Source organism: Limulus polyphemus, unplaced genomic scaffold, assembly GCF_000517525.1.
Source record: "Limulus polyphemus unplaced genomic scaffold, Limulus_polyphemus-2.1.2 Scaffold5546, whole genome shotgun sequence".
NCBI lineage: Eukaryota > Metazoa > Arthropoda > Merostomata > Xiphosura > Limulidae > Limulus > Limulus polyphemus.
In genome coordinates, this window is record NW_013671156.1 from 37,366 (window position 1) to 46,415 (window position 9,050).

Below are 9,050 nucleotides of genomic sequence, written 5' to 3' on the forward strand. Positions count from 1 at the left end.
CTCTGATCAAGGATGTTCAGTGGCATATCACGTTTCTAATCAAGGATGTTCAGTGGCATATCGGATCTCTGATCAAGGATCTTCAGTGGCATATCACGTTTCTAATCAAGGATGTTCAGTGGCGTATCGCATCTCTGATCAAAGATCTTCAGTGGCATATCAGATCTCTGATCAAGGATGTTCTGACCAACTCGCTAACCAGTAGGACTCACCGATCTCTGTTGTGTTGTTAATGATTGAATTTTTTTTTCTGTTTAAGAGAAAATATCTCCAAATAAGACTATCCTTAAAGAGCTAAATTACTGTTTTATTAAGATATTATGTTATCTTCAAATGTTTTATTGTTCTTCAGTTCACAGTCTCTTCAAAATAAATGATGTATAACTCAAGCTAAACTTAGCACTAACAATCTGATAATTGTGTAGTCTAGCATCATTAGCACTAACAATCTGATAATTATGTGGTCTAGCATCATTAGCACTAACAATCTGATAATTATGTGGTCTAGCATCATTAGCACTAACAATCTGATAATTATGTGGTCTAGCATCATTAGCACTAACAATCTGATAATTATGTAGTCTAGCATCATTAGCACTAACAATCTGATAATTATGTAGTCTAGCATCATTAGCACTAACATTCTGATAATTATGTGGTCTAGCATCATTAGCACTAACAATCTGATAATTATGTAGTCTAGCATCTCATTGATTCAGGGCTGGTCAGACATACTTCATAAGTCCACACAACAGCATGTTTTAAAAGAAAACTTGTCCATGATAATTAGAGATAGAAAAACCAAGCTTTATACCATGTTGCATTAAGTAAAAGACAGATAGTTCTTATATCCAAAACTATGCATACTGCATGAATTAAATACCTCTTAACTAAAACACTCGTTTTATAAAATGTTCATTACGTACGTTAGACCACACAGCTGTACAAAGCAGTTTAACATTAATCGCTTATAGCCAGTGAGCAGTGATTATTTATTTATTTCACCAGGTGTGTTCTAATGTGTTTTCTGGAGGTTATATTAATGATTCCTTATTTTTTTTTTTTAATTATTTGCTAATACAGATATATCCTCTAAATAAATCGTTTGTCAGTTAGTAACTAATATGGAAAAAAAACATCAAAATAACACTCGGTAGGAAGAACTACGAGTCACATTTCCAGCTCTAACTGCTGGGGGTAAAATAGAAACAGAATGCTTACTTAAGATATCTTATATTTTGTCCACAATTAACGCGTCGCGTAACGACCGAAGTTTGAGGAATGCTCTTGACAACCATAAAGTTTAATAAGGCTAGTGAGTGGGTGAAGTATGAAGCAGACAAACAAACTCAAAAGATGGGAAGGAAGAAGAAAGTAGAGAGACGCGCGTGCTTCGCATCAAGACAAACATCAGGGGCCGAGTTAACTTTATCACTTTCTTTACATTTGCTGGAAGATTAAAGGGCAAATAAATGACAGATTCCTTCAGTTCCTTAAGAAGGGGCGACAGGTTTTTCCCCTTAAAGACCGGATCTCAGTATTAGTACTGACACTGTAAATTTTCCTGAGTAGGTGGTGATTTTTTTTTACCCGAAAGTCTAAATCTAAATTACACCTGGCAGATGTAGTAGAGTAGTTGTTGTTTTTTTCTCTCTCTGAGCTTAACATGTAGAATACTTAGTAAGTAATCAAATTCCTTCTTTTGTGGACTGCCACGACATGCCACGTTTAAACAAACTGCTGCAACAGTGTTATGTAACAAGTTTATCTTGTTTACTGGGGGTTCTAAGTCCTTTTCAATCCTCAATAGAGTAACCTAAAATAATTTAGGCGTGTGAATAACGTTATGACTTATGCATAACTCATTATTCCATATTAAATATAGAACGAGGTATTTAATGATTATATACAGGGCCGAAATTAGGGGGAAAAAAGGGGCTCGTGGCAAGGGTTCATTTTAGGGGTCCTTTGGGTATTTTTTCTATTTTTTGTATAATATGCTAGGTTCTATTTCGCCCAAGTTGCATAGAAACTTTTCTTGCAGAGATCTAAGTGGGATAAAAAAAAGTAAAACTAAGAACTAATATACAACAATGTTTATTATACAACTTGTACTAACTATTTATTCATCCGAATACCGAATCTGCTTACATAGATAGAATATAATGAAAAATATATTATGTAAGACAACCAGCAGACAACATTAAACAATGAAACAAACTAAAAATATTAGACTCAAACGCAATGGCATTCATAAACTCGAAAAGTTTTAACATGTTTATTTTTAAAAAATATATCTGTTTTAATTTTTATGTTATACTATATCTATTTTTATTTTTAACTTATTTGGGGCCCAGGGCAGCAGCCCAGGTTGCTCTCCCTTTAATTCGGCCCTGATTATATATATATATATATATCACGCTCAAAGTGAATGCCCTCAAAGATACAAAACTGGAAAAATCCACGCCCTCATCCACCGTACCTACAAATATCCTCAGATTGGAATCTATTTCACAACAGAATTCGTACACTCCGACAAACATTCATCAATAATGGAAAAAGTAATACCACAGACACTTCAACACTTTATTAATTATTCTTTCAAAGACTTTAAATAAACAGCTTGTCAGACTTTCTATAATTACTTGGATCACTTTTAATCTTATTTGGTTTTGAATCATGATGTTAATATTTCTTTTTCATTTTAACTATATAACTATATTTCAGTGAAAGATTAAAAATATATATTAATTTATTAACAACTACTTCATTACAATTTTAATCATAACATATTAGATATTATCTTGATCAGGAACTGTGTTTTTATTAATAGTTTTTAATTTTTTAAGAATTCATTCGTATCAATATTTTCACAGTTAGTTTAATGGGTTATCATTTTTGTCATAATTCATAACTATATTAATTTTAATGGGGAGTTTTTTATCTCGTTTAATTGTTAATTCTATGATTTACATATTCATACAATCTATTATTAAACTATTACCTTCATTATCATACATCATAGTTATATCATACATCATAGTTTTCAAAACTTTAGCTTTGTCTTCTTCGATATTTGGAATTACATTATTAAAAATCAAATCTGGATAAATACCTTTATTATGATTTTTATCTTAATTTATAAAATATTTATATTTATTGCAAAATTAGAATTAGTGTTATGTCATATAAAATTTTATATTTTACGTCACTTACAATTTTCTCAATCATGATACGAGTTATAAATTGGTTTTGTGTTACTTTGGATATCATAGCAATTGTCTTTCTACTGTAATTCTGTGATGTATTTATATATTTCTCTTCTTCTCCTTTGTATCTTTTACATTCTTTATAACTTGCACGATGTTGCTCACCACAAGAAAAAATCAGGAGTCTTCTATCAGGACCGTGTTCCAACACCACGCCCCCAACAGAACGCAAAAAAAAAAAAAACACAAAACATATGAAGGATCATAAAATCCCTTATACCACTCTTTAATGACAAACCTGCTGCCAAAATCATCCCTGAATGAAGAACGTTCATTCTCCGTTCTTACAGTAACGATAAAGAAAAAACAAATTTCAATCCAAACGCGCAAGAATTTAATTTTATTAATAGCTATAATCAAATTTTTTATAAATATATTTACTGTGATTAACTAACTAATTTCTAAATTACTAACGCCTTATGTCTCGACTACTTACTCCTGCCATCTATGGAACTCCCCTGAAAACTGTATAGACAGCGTTAATTAGAAGCTGAAAGACCATAGCCGGGTGGTTAAGGTGCTCGAGTCGCAATCTCAGGGTCGCGAGTTCGAATCCCCGTCACCGAACTTGCCCGCCCTTTTTAGCCCAATAGTTGGCGGTGGGTGGTGTTGACTACATGCCTTCCCTCTAGTCTATCAGTGCTAAATTAGAGACGGTTAGCATACATAGCTCTTGTGTTGCTTTACGCGAAATTCAAAAAACAAACAGTTAGAAGCTGAAATGTTGGTTAAGTTATCAAGAATTAAACTTGAAAAAAAAATTATTGTAAAGTCAAGTAATCATGGTAATGATTAAATTTCCCAAGCTTGTTTTAAATATATACTTATTTTATTATTCATATACAAAGGCTAAATATTGTAATTTATGCCCATATTGCTTAAGGTAATATTCTGTTTCTTATTAACAAATTAATTTATGTATTGATACCCGTTTAGAATCTTTAATAACCGACCGTAGGCCTAATCAATAAATTGAAATCCGACAAGCACCACTAACGGTTGAAGTAGATTCGATTATTAAGCGGGGGTTCGAATCCGTCCGATACCACAAAAACATAACCACTCTTAAAGTTCTGAATGCATTATAAGAATGACAGTCACACAGCATGTATGATGGGTGTTGCTGACTGTCTGCTTTCTCTATGGTAATTACTTCAAAATTAGGGGTTGGCGGCAGACAGCCTCAGTAGCTTGGGTCCTAATTTTGTCCAGTATTTTTCTTAAACTTTCTCGAATACCTGTTTCTGTAGACATACACTTTTATTTAACAAACTAATCTGTCGGCTGTAACTAGAAGACTAACTAAAATCCCCACTGATTGTTTCTTGTAAAAGTGAATTTATAGAATTATTTTGAATATAGTTTATCCGTTTCCGAGAACCGTTTAACATTGAAGATACCAAAAAAATCCATACACTCCTAGTCCGTGACTACTTTCAAAACACGGTTTCCTATTATCTTTAATATAAAAGGCGAAAAAGTACTTTCTGCCGACATTCGCTTTGATTTAACTACAGTAGATACAACATTGAACGAGACATCATTAGAAAAATAATTTTATCCTAGATTTGTCATTAAAAATAAAGTGGAAATTTTTGTCTGGTTCATTTAAAATATTGGTTTCAAAGTGCCTTGCAATTATGCCAGTTGTTGTGTTTAATTAAACGCTGTATTATATAATCCACTATTGTTTGTCGCTAGATGGCAGCACTTGTCGTTAACGGTTGGAATTGCTGCTATTACAATCATAGTGTATCGTTTCTTCATCCAATGTTTCTTTCTTTTGTTCGTTTTAGCGGAACTTTGCTATCTGCGCTGTGCTCTCCGCGGAGATCGAGCCACAAATTATAAAGTTACAAACCCTCATGCTTACTGCTGAATTATCTCGTATATAACCATGACAACGGTTATGCTTGTTCCGTCAGAAATTTTAATTTCAGAAATAGCCAATCCGGACCTTTAGTGATTAACTCCAATAATGTTGAATTACTTTTTATTTATTCTTAAAAATCACGATTATACACTTTTCTAGGGATTTGGTATTACCTCTTCGCTGAATGTAGTTTCTTTTGTTTTTGTGTATTTTAGTCTTACACCAATGAAAATTAAAAGAACATTTTGAAATGAGTAGGGTTTGGGATAGCCACACCGTTGTGTTGATTTTATGGAATTCGTTTGTTATATATTTACAACATATACAAAAACTTAGTTCCACAAATCTCCCTAATATGAATCTAGAATGTTAAGTCCTTGAAAAAAAAATTTTACTTCTATGTGTGTGTCTTAATTTGAAATATTCACGCAAAGTTACACTAGTTGCACCAGCCATCCCTAATTTGGAAATGATAGACTATAAGGAACAACTATAAGTCAATAGAACCCATCGACAAGTCTTGGGCTATTCTAGTCGAATAGTACGATTTGAACGTCACTTTTATAACGCCCCACAGCTCCAGAGTGCAATCTTGTAGCAATGAAACACAAACCCTCGGTTTGACAGTCTGTTACGCTAGACTACGCCCAACATGTGTGCCCCCCCCCTCCACCAGTAGCTCAGCGAAAAGTCTGAAAACTTATAATGCTAATAACCGTGTTTCGATAGCTCAAGTACATACAACGAAACTTCAATTTTTTCCATTCTCTCGAAATATTAATTATCATACCGGTTTCGTAGCACTCACAGGACATTTATAATTTAATTACTTCCTCGGTAAATAAGCTTTCAAAATTCTATATATATTCTACTAATCTCTCTTTTATGTGCCCATCCTTAATAGATATTTTCTCGTAACGAAGAGAATTTTAAACTGATCTCACTCTCAAAAAACGGGGTTATTTCTTCTATATAAACTATGCTCCCTATTCTTATAGAAAAACTTTTTTAAAATGTTTTTGTAAAGTTAGGTACCTTCAAAATCCAATTCATTGCGATTATTTTTCTGTTTAGATTGTTTTAATATTTCTCTTTTAGGATAAGTCTATCCTCTTCTACAGTGTTCCAAGGAACATTAATATTTTCTCAGTCAAATTTCCTGGCTTATCATTAGATCCCAAACATACAATTATCCGCAAACAGAACATTTTAAAACATTGATTACAGGTGTGGCGACTTTACTAACATTGTTTTTAAATTAGGTACTTCACACTTTATAGTCTTTTTCAAATTCTCAGTTTTTAGTCAGTTAAATGGCAGCTGGCAAGAGAAGTAAAATAAAAAAGTTAATATCTGTCTATCTATTTTGTTATTGTTAACTTGTTATGTTACTTTGCATGTAATGTTTTTGATAAAAGAAATGAAGACAACACGTAGTACTCAATACTCATCTTCCTTAATTGAATCATTTATTTTTAGCAAAAATATTTTATTAGAAATTCAGGTTTTTTTTCTGTACAAAAGACTTGCAATGCTTACCGAAAGCTTGCCAAATTTTGTAAAGGTACATAAATCGTATCGTATTGGACGATGTATCGATACAATCGTATCACGGCTTCACGATACCATACTCGTATCGTTATAGATAATAAATTACAGACAAGACTGTCAAACTTTGTAACAAACCGTTAGTAAAACTTCTGTATCTAGATACGTATCGTATCGACTACTATGATGGGATACCTACCCCTAATATATATACTTAGCATTAGAAACAAAAGTATCTTTCATCTTTTTGGTCAAACAACTGAATTTCCTCATTCGAAATATCTATTTGTATATGGTAATTTTTTTTTTTCTATTACATGGTACAGTACCTTTTTCTTAACAATATAAATAAATCTGGAAGTTGCGGTTAAGCCTAAATTATTTTACATTCAGATATAACGTTCGCAAGTCATGATTAATTTTTTACTGCCAAACAATGCTCTATATGATATAAATAAAATACAAAAAAAAACTGATTGAATTTTCTTGTACAAGAAGCTTAAAGGTTTAAACTATGGCTTAAGGAAACACAATTCTGTGCATTTTACAGTTAAAATGCCCCTGTACTGTAACACAAAAATAAATAAATAAATAGTCTCACGAAACTAGGCGGATGTGAAAACAGTACAATCTTTTCACTGAATACCAGATATCACATTTTTAAAAACTTGGTAATAAAACTCAGAACCACTTATACTTAGTCTTTACTTTGTGGATATTATTTGGCCATTTTGGAGCAGGTAATGTTTCTATAATGATAAAATAATCAGTTTAGAATAAAAGAACTTGAAATTTCACTGTCAATGTATAAAATGCTTCTTCCGACTGTTGTCATTGAATATATTTCATCTGAACATGTTTGGCTTTAGAATTTATTAGGTGATCAAGAGTTGAAAAGGTGTGAAAAGTATGTATTCGTATAAGTACAAAAATAAGGAAAATAAAAGTCATTTAAAATATCAATACTGACTTTTTTCAGTTATATGCACCTCTGGAGATGTGCCAATTTATTACAAAACTAAATTATAAACATTAAGGAACATTACAATAATACTAAGTTCTTAATCATGAACTTTGACCGGAGCAGTGAAAAAAAAAAAAAGATACACTGTTAGTTATTTGTTTTGATATTAGTTACTAAGCTACAGAATGGGCTATATATGCTGTGCCCACCACGGATATCAAAACCCAATTTCTAGTGTTAAAATCCTTGAAACTTACTGCTGAGCCACCAGGTGTTGTAATAAGTAAAGCTAATTACCATTACCAAGATTTATAAAAAATAGTAAAGCTAATTACCATTACCAAGATTTATAAAAAATACTATATTTCATGTACAGGGGTCGTAATAAGTAAAGCTAATTACCATTACCAAGATTTAAAAAAAATAGTATATTTCATGTACAGGGGGTCGTAATAAGTAAAGCTAATTATCATTACCAAGATTTAAAAAAAAAATAGTATATTTCATGTACTTGTGATGCTCTAAATCCTCTGCCACTAACAACAATTGTAATTCTGGAAATATCAACTATAAGAAATAATATTGTATTTACAATATATAGAACCAAAATGGGAAAATACAAAATGACAACTTTGTCTTGAGTGTTAAGACTTTCATGACTTAGGCTTTATTCACTACTTTTGAAGTCAATGTTCCTAGTCTGAAATATCCACAAGGTTTGCATGTACTCATAATATTAAACAGAAAAAAAAACAGCTTTATTTCATTTCTTTATTGTAAATTGATCCCAAAACCTACATCATTTTATGAAACCTTATCAATTGTTTCAGTTTTGTTACATTCGGTATTCATTTACCTCATGATCCTCTTACACTCATTTTAAGTGATAGAATAAACTGTAACAAACAAAAAACTTAATATAGTGAAATCTTAGCTGTCAAGTTTTTTTTACATTAAGTAAACAAATCATATACATTAAACATGTCACTTTATATCTCTTAACCTGTGAAAAAATGCTTGGCTAAAAATTTGTTAATTATTCATAAAAATTATGTCATTAATAATTAGTTCCAAAATATAATAATTTTTTAAATATCTTAAACATTCTAATGAAAAGAAAATTACATATATATAGGTTGAAATAGCCTGATTCCACTCTATAAATGTAATGGATAAAATAGCATGATTCCATCCAGTACATTTATAGAGTGGAATCAGGCTATTTTATCCATTACATTTATAGAGTGGAATCAGGCTATTTTATCCATTACATTTATAGAGTGGAATCAGGCTATTTCAACCAGTACATTTATAGAGTGGAATCAGGCTATTTTATCCATTACATTTATAGAGTGGAATCAGGCTATTTTATCCATTACATTTATAGAGTGGAATC